We start from the raw sequence: 15,167 nt of genomic DNA on the forward strand, positions 1-15,167 counted from the left end.
TATATAACCCATAGGAGTTATTCATATATAACCCCCAGGAGTTATTCATATGTAACCCCAGGAGTTATTCATATATAACCCACAGGAGTTATTCATATTTAACCCCCAGGAGTTATTCATATATAACCCCAGGAGTTATTCATATATAACCCCCAGGAGATATTCATATATAACCCCCAGGAGTTATTAATATATAACCCATAAGAGTTGTTCATATATAACCCCACGGAGTTATTCATATATTACCCACAGGAGTTAGTCATATATAACCCACAGGAGTTATTCATATATAACCCCAAGGAGATATTAATATATTACCCACAGGAGTTATTCATATATAAGCCACAGGAGATATTCATATATAACCCCCAGGCGTTATTCATATATTACCCACAAGAGTTACTCATATATAACCAATAGGAATTATTCATATATAACCCAAAGGATTTATTCATTTGTAACCACCAGGATTTATTCATATATAACCCATATGAGTTATTCATATATAACCCAAAAGAGTTATTCAAATATAACCCCCAGGAGTTATTCATTTATAACCCCCAGGAGTTATTCATATATATAACCCCCAGTAGTTATTCATATATAACCCCCAGGATTTATTCATATATAACCCCCAGGAGTTATTCATATAAAACCACAGGAGTTATTCATGTATAACCCATATGAGTTATTCATATACAACTCACAGGAGTTATTCATATATAACCCCCAGGAGTTATTCATATTTAACCCCCAGGAGTTATTCATATATTACCCAAAGGAGTTACTCATATATAACGAATAGGAATTATTCATATATAACCCATAGGATTTATTCATTTGTAACCCCCAGGAGTTTATCATATATAACCCCCAGGAGTTATTCATATATAACCCATATGAGTAATTCATATATAACCGATAGGAGTTATTCATATATAACCCCCAGGAGTTATTCATATATAACCCACAGGAGTTATTCATATATAACCCCCAGGAGTTATTCATATTTAACCCCCAGGAGTTATTCATATATTACCCAAAGGAGTTACTCATATATAACGAATAGGAATTATTCATATATAACCCATAGGATTTATTCATTTGTAACCCCCAGGAGTTTATCATATATAACCCCCAGGAGTTATTCATATATAACCCATATGAGTAATTCATATCTAACCGATAGGAGTTATTCATATATAACCCCCAGGAGTTATTCATATATAACCCACAGGAGTTATTCATATATAACCCCCAGGAGTTATTCATATATATCCCCCAGGAGTTATTCATATATAACCCCCAGGAGTTATTCATATATAACCCCCAGTAGTTGTTCATATATAACCCCCAGGAGTTATTCATATTTAACCCCCAGGAGTTATTCATATTTAACCCCAGGAGTTATTCATATATAACCACCAGGAGTTATTCATATGTAACCCCAGGAGTTATTCATATATAACCCCAAGGAGCTATTCATATATTACCGCCAGGAGTTATTCATATATAACCCCCAGGAGTTATTCATATGTAACCCCAGGAGTTATTCATATATAACCCACAGGAGTTATTCATATTTAACCCCCAGGAGTTATTCATATATAACCCCAGGAGTTATTCATATATAACCCCCAGGAGATATTCATATATAACCCCCAGGAGTTGTTCATATATAACCCCACGGAGTTATTCATATATTACCCACAGGAGTTAGTCATATATAACCCACAGGAGTTATTCATATATAACCCCAAGGAGATATTCATATATTACCCACAGGAGTTATTCATATATAAGCCACAGGAGATATTCATATATAACCCCCAGGCGTTATTCATATATTACCCACAGGAGTTACTCATATATAACCAATAGGAATTATTCATATATAACCCAAAGGATTTATTCATTTGTAACCACCAGGATTTATTCATATATAACCCATATTAGTTATTCATATATAACCCCCAGGAGTTATTCATTTATAACCCCCAGGAGTTATTCATATATATAACCCCCAGGAGTTATTCATATATAACCCCCAGGATTTATTCATATATAACCCCCAGGAGTTATTCATATAAAACCACAGGAGTTATTCATATATAACCCATATGAGTTATTCATATAGAACTCATAGGAGTTATTCATATATAACCCCCAGGAGTTATTCATATTTAACCCCCAGGAGTTATTCATATATAACCCTCAGGAGTTATTCATATATTACCCAAAGGAGTTACTCATATATAACGAATAGGAATTATTCATATATAACCCATAGGATTTATTCATTTGTAACCCCCAGGAGTTTATCATATATAACCCCCAGGAGTTATTCATATATAACCCCCAGGAGTTATTCATATATAACCTCCAGGAGTTATTCATATATAAACCACAGGAGTTATTCATATATAACCCCCAGGAGTTATTCATATATAACCCCCAGGAGTTATTCATATATAACCCATATGAGTTATTCATATTTAACCCCCAGGAGTTATTCATATATAACCCCCAGGAGTTATTCATATATAACCCCCAGGAGTTTTTCATATATAACCCCCAGGAGTTTTTCATATATAACCCCCAGGAGTTATTCATATATAACCCCCAGGAGTTATTCATATATTACCCACAGGAGTTATTCATATTTAACCACCAGGAGTTATTCATATATAACCCCCAGGAGTTATTCATATATTACCTCCAGGAGTTATTCATATATAACCCCCAGGAGTTATTCATATTTAACCACCAAGAGTTATTCATATATAACCCCCAGGAGTTATTCATATATTCCCTCCAGGAGTTATTCATATATATAAAATATGGTATCTCCAGTTCGTGATTTTATTTCAGTAGTAAAAGTTAAAGCTTCCTTTAGAGTGATGTAATAATGAGCATAATGGATATTATTGGGGACAGAATAAAGAAGCAAATATGTGCTTTAGTCAATGTGGGTCCTGGTCCTATTTCCCACCGCCCACAGACACAGCACACTAATCATGTTGTAAAGTTTCTGTCTGAGGATCCGTCCCAAATAGCATCCTGTTCTCTATAGTGCACTACTTTTGATCACTTTTCTTAAGGACCCTGTATGGACTTTTCTTATAGGACCTGGTGCACTTCTTTTGACAAGTTTTCCTATGGGATCTGGTCAAAAGTAGTGCACTACTTTTGGTCAGTTTTCTTATGGATCCTTGGTCAAAAGTACTGCACTACTTTTGGTCACTTTTCTTATGGATCCTTGTCAAAAGTAGTGCACTACACAGACAGTAGGGTGCCATTTCAGACACTACTAAAGTAAAGGTGTCACTACTAATGTCCAGTGGGTTTCTCCAAGCAGAATTGAGACATAGAATAGGGTGGGGGAGAGTGGTTAGGAGTGTAAATCCATGGGTAGAGAGGTCTATGTCAGGCCTGGTCTACGTGGTCCTCCCCATGCAACACAATGTGCAATGCAGTATTTTTTTCCTCCATTGAAATAAGAACTAGACTGCACCATTTTCAGGGACAAAAAGTCATCCCAACAGGATATATCTCAGGTCACACTGCCCCCTGCTGTTCGTAAACAGAAAACGCAGGCAATACAGAGACACTTCGGTCCACTCCACTCACGGAGCCAAGGCACCAAATGATTCATGAAATACTGCTGCTTCATACATGCATGATTTCAATATGTCACTTAAGACCCATGAAATATAGAGCAGCATTAACATGGAATGTTTCCAACTGTTAGTTCCATCAAGACAAAAACATGAATTGGCAATAGGTAATAGCGAAGGTGTGGAAAATTGTGGGTTTAAATGTTATTTTCGTTTTTATCCAACCTTCAGCGTAAGACCCCACCCTGTGAGATATTTGTCAGTGAGAGGTCGGTCCACAAGAGAACTGACTCCAGAAACTGAATCATTCCAGAAGACAAATATAGATTTTCTGTCAACGCTTCATTGTAGTTGTACAGCTTTCCAGCATATACAATGTAAATGAGCCAGCCCCTAGAAGCTCGCCACTGAAATGGGAGTTCAGGACTGAAACTGAAAGACTGAAAACCTGAAATAAACCCTAAAATGACTGCAGCCATAACACAGTCAACCAATGGGGTTTGTGAAACAACAACCTTTGGAGGACCACTGATAGGACGAGACGAGAGGGAGGAGGAACAAAGAACTAACAGCAAGGACAACATGAGGGGAACGTAGAACATCATGAGGGGAACGTAGAACATCATTATGGGAACGTAGAACATCATGAGGGGAATGTAGAACATGATGAGGGTAACTAAGAACATGATGAGGGGAACGTAGAACATGATGAGGGGAACGTAGAACATCATGAGGGGAACGTAAAACATCATGAGGGGAACGTAGAACATCATGAGGGGAACGTAGAACATCATGAGGGGAATGTAGAACAACATGAGGGGAAGGTAGAACATCATGAGGGGAACGTAGAACATCATGAGGGGAACGTAGACATTGGTGTTTGTACCTGGCTTTGGCTTTACTAGGATCAACTCCCTTTCCTGAGATTGGTACTGTCTGGGTAAATAAGGAGATCCAGAAGTTGCAGACACAGCGGGGTGTCAGCGAATACACACACACACACACACACACACACACACACACACACACACACACACACACACACACACACACACACACACACACACACACACACACACACACACACACACACAGAGAGAGAGAGAGACAACTTTGGGAGATGTTTAAAATGGTATTCTCAAAGGTCAATGCTCTCTTTTCTCACAGTCTCGCCTGTCACCTTAGCTTTGTGCATGGAATCCAGGGCTATTGATCCTGCAGAACAACACGTCCTCCACCACGGAAGACCGTTCAAATCACAGCATGTTAGTGTGGCGAGGACCCACTCAGAGGCAGCGCAACACTGCACAAAGTGTTAGATAGGAGGGAGCTGGGTGGGGGCCGGGAGGGGGCTGGGTGGTGGCTGGGAGGGGGGCTGAAGGGGGCTGGGAGGAGGGCTGAAGAGGGCTGGGAGGGGGCCTGAGTGGGGCTGTGAGGGAGCTGGGTGGGGGGCTGGGAGGGGGCTGGGTGGTGGCTGGGAGGGGGGGCTGAGTGGGGCTGTGAGGGAGCTGGGTGGGGGCTGGAAGGGGGCTGGGTGGTGGCTGGGGGGGGCTGAGTGGGGCTGTGAGAGAGCTGGGTGGGGGCTGGGAGGGGGGGCTGAAGGGGGCTGGGAGGAGGGCTGAAGAGGGCCGAGAGGGGGGCCTGCGTGGGGCTGTGAGGGGGCTGGGAGGGGGCTGGGAGGGGGGGGCTGAAGGGGGCTGGGAGGAGGCTGGGTGGGGGGCTGAAGAGGGCTGTGAGGGGGCTGGGAGGGGGGCTGAAGAGGGCTGTGAGGGGGGCTGGGAGGGGGGCTGAAGAGGGCTGGGAGGGGAGCTGAAAGGGGAGCTAGAGAGAGAAAAGGGGGCATTATCTGCTGTATGAACAGTAAATTGTTTGTGGAAAGAAACAAGTAGAGAGAGAGGGAGAGAGAATGGGAGAGAGGGGAGAGAGAGCGAGAGAGAGAGGAAGAGAGCAAGCGAGAGGGGGAGAGACAGGGAGAGAGGGGGGGTAGAGAAGGAGAGAGAGAAGCATCCCTCTCATTGTATGAGACTACTTGTTTTGAGACGCTAAAAGCCGAAAGCTTCCATCCAGCCCTTTTTCCCTTGTTAAGCCAAGGCCAAATCACCAACCCCCGCATGTACTTTTTCAACAATGCTTCTGGAGGCAGCCTATTTGATGGCTCAATGTGCCCTATAAGACATTACTGCCTCAAAGAGAGATCGGCCCCTTTACTTTACTCAAACTTGATATGGAGGCCTTTCAACACAATAAACAGAACATCTCGGCTCCGAGAGAACTATGGACTAGTTTTCATAACACAGAGGTTTTGTGTGGTATGTTTTCTACCCTTGACCTTAAACCTTTGGATGTGTTGTGGACTCTCTGTATGTGGAATTACATTTGAATTACTGTGATGTATTGAAAGATGTGTTAAATTGGTAAATATAATCTTCATTTGCGGAGGCCCCTATCAATAAGGAGGCTATTGATTCTGGGTTGTTTATGTCCCGCTCTAGTCCAGTATGGGAAGATTAATCATGATGATTCTGGGTTGTTTATGTCCCGCTCTAGTCCAGTATGGGAAGATTAATCATGATGATTCTGGGTTGTTTATGTCCCGCTCTAGTCCAGTATGGGAAGATTAATCATGATGGTTCTGGTTGTTTATGTCCCTCTCTAGTCCAGTATGGGAAGATTAATCATGATGATTCTGGGTTGTTTATGTCCCGCTCTAGTCCAGTATGGGAAGATTAATCATGATGATTCTGGGTTGTTTATGTCCCGCTCTAGTCCAGTATGGGAAGATTAATCATGATGATTCTGGGTTGTTTATGTCCCTCTCTAGTCCAGTATGGGAAGATTAATCATGATGATTCTGGGTTGTTTATGTCCCGCTCTAGTCCAGTATGGGAAGATTAATCATGATGATTCTGGGTTGTTTATGTCCCGCTCTAGTCCAGTATGGGAAGATTAATCTTGACGATTCTGGTTCTTTATCCCCCGCTTGTAACGGCTGTCTTCGGGTAGAGAGGACCAAGGCGCAGCGGGTTGCGTGCTCATCTTAATATTTATTTTAAATAAAGACTGTGAACACGGAAAAACAATAAACAAAGAAACGACGACAGGAAACAGTTTAGCAGGCTATACACTTAACTGCAGTGCTAAAGACAACTACCCACAATTAACAAACAATTTAGGTGATTTGTAATGTAAGCAGAATAATGTTCTTCCTTATAGAGAAGGACATGCAACAAGCACAGCACTTACACAAAAGACTGATGATTGGCTGAGAGAAATTGATGATAAAAAGATTGTGGGGGATTTTTTGTTTGACTTCAGTGCGGCATTTGACATTATCAATCATAGTCTATTGCTGGAAATATGTATGTGTTATGGCTCTACACCACTGCTATAATGTGGATAAAGAGTTAACTATCTAACAGAACACAGAGGGTGTTCTTTAATGGAAGCCTCTCAAAGAAAATCCAGGTAGAATCAGGAATTCTCCAGGGCAGCTGTCTCGGCCCCTTACTGTTTTCAATCTTTACTAACAACATCAAATTAAATCAAATCAAATGTTATTAGTCACATGCGTCGAATACAACAGGTGTATTCACCTCACAGTGAAATGCTTACTTACGAGCCCCTAACCAACAATGCAGTTCAAAAAATACAGATAAAAATAAGAGATAAAAGTAACAAGTAATTAAAGAGCAGCAGTGAAATAACAATAGGGGTGGGGCACTGTAAATAGTCTGGGTAGCCATTTGACTAGATGTTCAGGAGTCTTATGGCTTGGGGTAGAAGCTGTTTAGAAGTCTCTTGGACCTAGACTTGGCATTGCAGTACTGCTTGCCATGCAGTAGCAGAGAGAACAGTCTATGACTAGGGTGGCTGGAGTCTTTGACAATCTTTAGGGCCTTCCTCTGAGGTCTGAGGTCCTGGATGGCAGGAAGCTTGGCCCAGTGATGTACTGGGCCGTTCGCACTACCCTCTGTAGTGCCTTGCGGTCAGAGGCCGAGCAGTTGCCATACCAGGCAGTGATGCAACCAGTCAGGATGCTCTTGATGGTGCAGCTGTAGAACCTTTTGAGGATCTGAGCACCCATGCCAAATATTTTCAGTCTCCTGTGGGGGAATAGGTTTTGTCGTGCCCTCTTCACGACTGTCTTGGTGTGCTTGGACCTTGTTAGTTTGTTGGTGATGTGGACACCAAGGAACTTGAAGCTCTCAACCTGCTCCACTGCAGCCCCGTCGATGAGAATGGGGGCGTGCTCGGTCTTCTTTTTCCTGTAGTCAACAATCATCTCCTTTGTCTTGATCACATTGAGGGAGAGGTTGTTGTCCTTGCACCACACGGCCAGGTATCTGACCTCCTCCCATGCCACTGGCTTTGAGTAAGGCCAGTGTGTCTATGTATGTGGATGACTCTGCACTATACACGTCACCTACTACAGCGACTGAAATCACTGCAAAACTTAACAAAGAGCTGCAGTTAGTTTCAGAATGGGTGGCAATGAATAAGTTAGTCCAAAATTGTTTGAAAAGTAAAATCATTGTATTTGGGACAAATCATTCACTTAACAAGAAGTTCAGCTTTAATTTGGTGTATTGCACTTGTGAATGTATGAAAGTTAAATACACTGCTCAAAAAAATAAAGGGAACACTTAAACAACACAATGTAACTCCAAGTCAATCACACTTCTGTGAAATCAAACTGTCCACTTAGAAAGCAACACTGATTGACAATAAATTTCACATGCTGTTGTGCAAATGGAATAGACAACAGGTGGAAATTATAGGCAATTAGCAAGACACCCCCAATAAAGGAGTGGTTCTGCAGATGGGGACCACAGACCACTTCTCAGTTCCAATGCTTCCTGGCTGATGTTTTGGTCACTTTTGAATGCTGGCGGTGCTTTCACTCTAGTGGTAGCATGAGACGGAGTCTACAACCCACACAAGTGGCTCAGGTAGTGCAGCTCATCCAGGATGGCACATCAATGCGAGCTGTGGCAAGAAGGTTTGCTGTGTCTGTCAGCGTAGTGTCCAGAGCATGGAGGCGCTACCAGGAGACAGGCCAGTACATCAGGAGATGTGGAGGAGGCCGTAGGAGGGCAACAACCCAGCAGCAGGACCGCTACCTCCGCCTTTGTGCAAGGAGGAGCAGGAGAAGCACTGCCAGAGCCCTGCAAAATGACCTCCAGCAGGCCACAAATGTGCATGTGTCTGCTCAAACGGTCTGAAACAGACTCCATGAGGGTGGTATGAGGGCCCGACATCCACAGGTGGGGGTTGTGCTTACAGCCCAACACCGTGCAGGGCGTTTGGCATTTGCCAGAGAACACCAAGATTGGCAAATTCGCCACTGGCGCCCTGTGCTCTTCACAGATGAAAGCAGGTTCACACTGAGCACGTGACAGACGTGACAGAGTCTGGAGACGCCGTGGAGAACGTTTTGCTGCCTGTAACATCCTCCAGCATGACCGGTTTGGCGGTGGGTCAGTCATGGTGTGGGGTGGCATTTCTTTGGGGGGGCCGCACAGCCCTCCATGTGCTCGCCAGAGGTAGCCTGACTGCCATTAGGTACCGAGGTGAGATCCTCAGACCCCTTGTGAGACCATGTGCTGGTGCGGTTGGCCCTGGGTTCCTCCTAATGCAAGACAATGCTAGACCTCATGTGGCTGGAGTGTGTCAGCAGTTCCTGCAAGAGGAAGGCATTGATGCTATGGACTGGCCCGCCCGTTCCCCAGACCTGAATCCAATTGAGCACATCTGGGACATCATGACTCGCTCCATCCACCAACGCCACGTTGCACCACAGACTGTCCAGGAGTTGGCGGATGCTTTAGTCCAGGTCTGGGAGGAGATCCCTCAGGAGACCATCCGCCACCTCATCAGGAGCATGCCCAGGCGTTGTAGGGAGGTCATACAGGCACGTGGAGGCCACACACACTACTGAGCCTCATTTTGACTTGTTTTAAGGACATTACATCAAAGTTGGATCAGCCTGTAGTGTGGTTTTCCACTTTAATTTTGAGTGTGACTCCAAATCCAGACCTCCATGGGTTGATAAATTGGATTTCCATTGATTATTTATGTGTGATTTTGTTGTCAGCACATTCAACTATGTAAAGAAAAAAGTATTTAATAAGATTATTTCTTTCATTCAGATCTAGGATGTGTTGTTTAAGTGTTCCCTTTATTTTTTTGAGCAGTGTATTTTTTATATATATTTTTTAATTTGGCGCTCTGCCATTTCACCGGATGTTGTCAAATCGATCCCGTTAACGGGATTTGAGCCCAAAGAAGTTAACCCTAAACCTCAACTAAATCTTGCAATGAATGATGTGGAAATAATGTGGCCCTTGGATGTACACAGAGAGATAACATTATGCATGTCAATCTCTCCTGACTCAAAATGGAGGAGAGATGGACATCATCACTACTTGTATTTGTGTGAGGTATTGACATGTTGAATGCTCTGAGCTGTCTGTTTGAACTACTGGCACACAGCTCAGACACCCATGCATACCCCACAAGACATGCCAAAAGAGGTGTCTTCATAGTTCCCAAGTCCAGAACAGACAATGGGATGCACACAGTACTGCATAGAGCCGTGACTACATGGAACTCTATTCCACATAAAGTAACTCATGCCAGTAGTAAAATGAGGTTGAAAAAATGTGATAGAAATACACCTTACGGAACAGCAGTGACTGTGAAGCAACACAAACATAGACACATGCATACACACACACGATAACATACACACTATACACACATGTACTCATGGATTTTGTGTTATAGATATGTGGTAGTAGAGTAGAGGCCTGAGGGCACACACTAAATATGTTGTGAAATATGTTATGAATATATTGTCATGTTTTTAAAATGTATAACTGAATTAATTTTGCTGGGCCCCAGAAAGAGTAGCTGCTGCCTTGGCAGGAACAAAAGGAACTAACGGGGAACCATAATAAATACAAATACGAATACAAACAGCTTCTACGAAACACATCAAAATGACCAACCTTTAGCTGTGCGGTGCACACATAGCTACTTCAGTCAGTCCTGTTATAGAGAACACATAGCATCGTTAGTCAGTCCTGTTATAGAGAACACATAGCATCTTTAGTCAGTCCTGTTATAGACAACACATAGCATCTTTAGTCAGTCCTGTTATAGAGAACACATAGCATCTTTAGTCAGTCCTGTCATAGAGAGCACATAGCATCTTTAGTCAGTCCTGTTATAGACAACACATAGCATCTTTAGTCAGTCCTGTTATAGAGAACAAATAGCATCTTCAATCAGTCCTGTTATAGAGAGCACATAGCATCTTTAGTCAGTCCTGTTATAGAGAACACATAGCATCTTTAGTCAGTCCTGTTATAGAGAACACATAGCATCTTTAGTCAGTCCTGTCATATGGATCAAATTTAGAATAGCCACTCCAAACAAAGTATCCCCCTTAGCCGTGACCATGGCATTAAAGCAAAGAAGAGGGAGAAAGTGTTTTTCCTTCCATCGAATGCCTAACCACTGCATCATGTATATTGATTGTGTCCCAAATGGCACCCTATTCCCTATGTAGTGCACTACTTTAACCAGAGTCCTATGGTAGTGCAACATGTAGGGAATAGGGTGCCATTAGGGAGTCACACACATAGCCGCTCTCCTTGAAAGCAGAGGAAAAATATTTACAGTCAGAGACAGAAGTGAATAACACTCAACAAATGTCAAACAAATGACAAAATAGAATTCCAATTTACCATTTAAATATATATATATATATTTTTTTTTACACAGATAGACCCATTTTGACTTTCTCTCCAGATCAGTTGAATGACTCACTTTTGTAATGTTTACAGCCAGTTCTGCTGGACATGTTCAGATTCAGAATTGTTGTTCTAGATCGCCATCATGTGGCAATGGAGAAAATAATTCATTCCTAATACTTGTTCATTCCTGACTTAGTCTGATAAAACAGGTGTCTGTTCTGTAGACTAGTTCTACAGCGCTGTTACTAGCTGTCTTGAAATACCAATTCTGTGGTTAGAGTGTCTGCCCTGAGATTGGAAGGTTGGGAGTTCGATCCCTAGCCGAGTCATTCCAAAGACTGTCGAAATGTGACCCGATGTGTGTCTACTTGTTATTCATCATTAAGGAGATGGATTAGGGGCAATGCCCTGCGATAGACAGGGGATGTACTTGTACATCAAGCTACCTCTGGCTACAGAAACAGGTGATAGGGCCACTGATCCTATGAGCTGTTCTGGCTCACACAAGCCAAAGCTACTTACTAAAAAATACTTAAAATAGTGTTACATTTGAGAGGAAAAAGGGGAATTTATTGATTGGAAAAGGAGGGTGTGTTGGAATATGTTTCTCAACAATTGTATTTTTTTAATAATCCTAGTGCTTACAGGTCCAGGAAAGGCAACTAATACACAGGTAGGTAGTGTGTGTCTTTCTAAGTTAAAGATGGTTATAAACAACAAGAAATCATCAAGGCATGAAAGACAAAATAATCTTATGTGCTGTATTAGTCACATGTTCCGTTATCCTTCAGAGAAAGAGCTATATAATGTATGTTTAGTGTGTGTTTGTACATTTATTGACCTGCGTGTCCCAGCCATAACCATAGACTGTCAGTATTAGACAGATGACTAAATGGCAGAGTACTGCAGGCCCACCTTTTACTGAAGTACCCTATATATCCAGTAGGGGGCAGTATATCCCTTCGGTTTTCTGGTAGAGTACTACAGAGCCATATGTTGTTGCAGTATCCTATATATCCAGTAGGGGCCGGTATAACCCTTCAGTTCTCTCTCCTCTCTCTCTCTCTTCTCTCTTGTCTCAACTATTTGACCTACTTTCAATGTCTGGAACATTGTGTCCTAAACTATTGCGCTCACAAACACACAGGCACACACACGTGCACTCAGACAGTCAGAAACGGTTTGTGGGCCAACTACTAAAAGTCTTGTAGAACGTTTTTTTCAGATTGCTCGTGCCCAGATAAGGCTACGTGTGAAAAGTAATGTTATTTTCCAAACCAATACCAAGCAGCTCAGTTCATTCTTTCAGACATTCATTATGGTAATAGGACGCAATAAGAACCAGAATATATTTGGAACACTGCTGAATCATCCCAATGTACTATAACTAACATCATGAATATAATTCTATAATGTGTATCATTTAATCTCTTTCTTTATGAAAGAACACTTGTTGTAACGATGACCTGTATTCAGTGTTTTGCGTTCTGAAATATAGACGGAGAAGTTGGCAGATTAAAGTTTTTATACATTTTCCACACTCAACACACAAATAGAGAGGATAATTGTGCACTACGCGATCCATTGGAGAAGCTATCAAATCAAGACAGATCCACTGTGTAGAGGATATGAGCCATTGGATTAGCTATTAAATCGAGACAGATACACAGTAGTGTAGAGGACCTCAGACTATATAGGTTATGCAAATTCTAAAACCTGTTCCAGGGTATAATTTGGGAGCTCTTGTGGTGTGTGCTGGACAAACAAAACATGCTTTTACAGTGAGAAGAGGTGACTTTCTGTACTGTAAGACATATTTAACAGCAATCTAATTTTGTTGAGAGTGTCACAATGTGTAGCATGCATGAGAAATCTGGTTTCAGCTCCAGTACAGCAGGTTACGTGTGTAACCGTTTCTGAATGAGGGGACACATCTGCTGCGAGGACATTGTGTTGTGTGTGTATATATACAGTTGAAGTTGGAAGTTTACATACACTTAGGTTGGAGTTATTAAAACTCATTTTTCAACCACTCCACAAATTTCTTGTTAACAAACTATAGTTTTGGTAAGTCGGTTAGGACATCTACTTTGTGCATGACACAAGTAATTTTTCCAACAATTGTTTACAGACATTATTTCACTTATAATTCACTGTATCACAATTCCAGTGGGTCAGAAGTTTACATACACTAATTTGACTGTGCCTTTAAACAGCTCGGAAAATTCCACAAAATGATGTCATGGCTTTAGAAGCTTCTGATAGGCTAATTGACATAATTTCAGTCAATTGGAGGTGTACCTGTGGATGTATTTCAAGGCCAACCTTCAAACTCAGTGCCTCTTTGCTTGACATCATGGGAAAATCAAAAGAAATCAGCCAAGACCTCATAAAAAAAATTGTAGACAAGTCTGGTTCATGGGATCAATTTCCAAACGCCTGAAGGTACCACATTCATCTGTATAAACAATAGTACGCATGTATAAACACCATGGGACCAAGCAGCCGTCATACCGCTCAGGAAGGAGACGCGTTCTGTCTCCTAGAGATGAACGTACTTTGGTGCGAAAAGTGCAAATCAATCCCAGAACAACAGCAAAGGACCTTGTGAAGATGCTGGAGGAAACAGGTAGAAAAGTATCTATATCCACAGTAAAACGAGTCCTATATCGACTTATATTTTTTTTTCCAAGATGGCGTAGCAGTTCAGACGTCCTCTACCCTCCTCTTGTCGTGTCCCGTGTATATATATATTTACATATTTTTTCTTCACTTATCTTTTTATATATATTTTTTTTTATTCTAAAAACTCAACCTCAAAGCACTCTCCTGCAACCCGCCTCACCAATTTAAAAAAGAAAGTATTATTTACCTCATCTGAATTCCACAACAGAAGCTAGCCTCTATGGGCTAGGTGGGACGCTACGTAACAGCCACTGCCAGCCTGTGGCGCGATTTTCAAAACCTTAAAAATCCTATTACTTCAATTTCTCAAACATATGACAATTTTACAGCCATTTAAAGACAAGACTCTCGTTAATCTAACCACACTGTCCGATTTCAAAAAGGCTTTACAACGAAAGCAAAACATTAGATTATGTCAGCAGAGTACCAAGCCAGAAATAATCAGACACCCATTTTTCAAGCCAGCATATAATGTCACCAAAACCCAGAAGACAGCTAAATGCAGCACTCACCTTTGATGATCTTCATCAGATGACAACCCTAGGACATTATGTTATACAATACATGCATGTTTTGTTCAATCAAGTTCATATTTATATCAAAAACCAGCTTTTTACATTAGCATGTGACGTTCAGAACTAGCATACCCCCGCAAACTTCCGGGAATTCGCTAACATTTTACTAAATTACTCACGATAAACGTTCACAAAAAGCATAACAATTATTTTAAGAATTATAGATACAGACCTCCTCTATGCACTCGATATGTCCGATTTTAAAATAGCTTTTGGTGAAAGCACATTTTGCAATATTCTAAGTACATAGCCCAGGCATCACGGGCTCGCTATTTAGACACCCGGCAAGTTTAGCACTCACCATAATCATATTTACTATTATAAAAGTTTGATTAGCTTTTGTTGTCTTCGTCAGAATGCACACCCAGGACTGCTACTTCAATAACAAATGTTGGTTTGGTCCAAAATAATCCATCGTTATATCCGAATAGCGGCGTTTTGTTCGATGCGTTCCAGACACTATCCGAAATAGTAAAGAAGTGTCGCGCGCATGGCGCAATTCGTGACAATAAAATTCTAAATATTCCATT

The sequence above is a fragment of the Salmo salar genome, chromosome ssa05 (assembly GCF_905237065.1).
Source record: "Salmo salar chromosome ssa05, Ssal_v3.1, whole genome shotgun sequence".
Classification (NCBI taxonomy): Eukaryota; Metazoa; Chordata; class Actinopteri; order Salmoniformes; family Salmonidae; genus Salmo; species Salmo salar.